Source organism: Cynara cardunculus, assembly GCF_001531365.2.
Source record: "Cynara cardunculus var. scolymus isolate 2C chromosome LG 4, CcrdV1, whole genome shotgun sequence".
Lineage (NCBI taxonomy): Eukaryota > Viridiplantae > Streptophyta > Magnoliopsida > Asterales > Asteraceae > Cynara > Cynara cardunculus.
The window spans coordinates 11,340,578-11,342,440 of record NC_037531.1 but is presented as its reverse complement, the minus strand read 5'-3'; the positions used below and the strand labels follow the sequence as shown (position 1 = coordinate 11,342,440).

Genomic DNA, 1,863 nt, shown 5'->3' with positions numbered 1-1,863 from the left:
GCACAATCTACTTGTAATCTTGAGTTTTAAGTAATATGCATTAATAAACAGTAATTTACGCATAAAAAGTGGTTTTTAAGAGTTTTTGTCAAATGTTTTATAATATAGTATAGATTATAATAAAACAATAAATAAAATAATTTTTTTTTTATAATTTTAATTCTTTAAAATAAAAATAGATTAACATCAACAACGTGAGTTGCTGTGGTGTAGTGGTTATCACGTTAGTCTTACACACTAAAGGTCTCCAGTTCGATCCTGGGCAGCAACAGTTGTTTTACATCCTGTTTATTTTAACTAAGGGGCAATTTTGTCATTTAATGATTGTGGTTTCCAAATTTACCCTCTATTTATATCTCTCTTTTCCACCGTCAGCTGAACCTGACGCATGTTTCTCTCGCCGTCCGCCTCCAACCACCGCAACTCCTCCGCTTCGACCCTTTGGAGTGCTCCGGACCTTCAGTTTTCAGGTTTTTTTAATTGAATTCAATCAATTTACATTAGTCTATTCATCACCACTGTTTTCCTACTCGTTTTCGGATCATTATCTGTGTATGAAATTAGTCGTTAATGGATGAAATACCCTGGATTCGTTGATGTAGGCTTTAATTTGTTGAGATGAGTTGTTTAGAACGTTGATTTTCGAAGAAAAGTGCTTCACGCTATACTAATTATCATCCAGAGCCCTTTAGGAACATCGTTTTTGTTCCAAATACATGTATATAGTAGGTATATGCTCGTCCATTTGTTGACAAGATGCCTCAGTGGTTTTAATTTAAAAGAAACAGGAAAAGGTAGACATATGATATGGTTCTTAATTTCTTATTCTTAGAACATAGTGGCCATTTTAACCAAATTCCTCGATGGGAGCTAAGTTTTGTGCTCATTGACAATTTTACAGCTATTTAATTCTTAAACAAACTTGTGAAAGTATAAATTCTTTTGTATTGGACATCCTATGTTTCTATGCATTTGTTTATGTGAGTGATGTGATCATCATTCAAAGTTAAAGATCGTGTGTATTAACTAATGAATCTATTTGCATTGGCCATTCTATGTTTTGTTGCTGCAATTGTTGCTCTAATTATGAATGGAATCATGTTTTTCTTTCTTTCTGTAACTGATGCTATGCTTTTTCTTTTGAAGTATATAATGGTCCACATACTATAGGTGTCTCCACATGTGCTCAACAAGTCTAAACAAATTATTCAAGTTTTCATCTTTCATTTTGCTTTTAATTTGTAAGCTAGCAAACTTTGAATAGCATGTGGGTTGTTGGGCAGCCAATTTAGTAGAGATTTTAGATCCATTATTCATTGGTGTTACGTCCTTCTCAAAACATTTTATACAAGCTGGGAGATACCCAAGAAACAGTCATTAGCAGGGGCGGATGCAAAGAAGGGTCGTTGGGGTCTTGGGCTCCCAAAAAAAAAATTTCAAAGCCCAATTGTTTTTTTAACTTGTAATTTTTAATTTATTTCATTTGGGCCCCCAACATATTTTGTAAAAGGCCCCTCACATTCACAATTCTGGAAGAGACGAAGGAAGCAGTAGCAGTGTAGGCTGTGTAGCACCGACAAGACACGAACGAGGACGAGTGGACTGTGGACGACCCTGGCTCACTGCGAGTCTGCGACCAGAGTGCAGAGTACCAGACGCCGACGGTCCAGACACTGAGACGAGACGACCAGCAGGGCGCAGGCTGCCTGTGCGCGAGCAGCGGGACTTAGGTTTTTGATTCGGCTTTCGGGTAAAAATTCTAATTTCCAAATTCCTGATTCCAGACTTCCAGTCTTTAATTTTGATCGCTTATTGGTGATTTGGTAAATGGTAAATGCTTTAGATTAGGTTAATTTTGTAGGT

General features: G+C 36.6%; 1 protein-coding gene and 1 non-coding gene across 4 annotated transcripts in view; both read left to right on the top strand.

The window, feature by feature from the left end:
* Positions 1–198: 198 nt before the first annotated feature.
* Positions 199–271, top strand: TRNAV-UAC. Its single transcript has one exon. It is a non-coding gene; the product is annotated as a tRNA-Val (tRNA).
* A 1,313-nt stretch (positions 272–1,584) lies between these two features.
* Positions 1,585–1,863, top strand: part of LOC112510762 (protein WHAT'S THIS FACTOR 1 homolog) — a 5,163-nt gene continuing 4,884 nt past the window's right edge. For all 3 annotated transcript variants that reach the window (XM_025116099.1, XM_025116101.1, XM_025116098.1), the window contains exon 1: positions 1,585–1,750. The gene's annotated coding sequence lies outside the window, so the exon portion shown is untranslated. The remainder of the gene's footprint in view (positions 1,751–1,863) is intronic.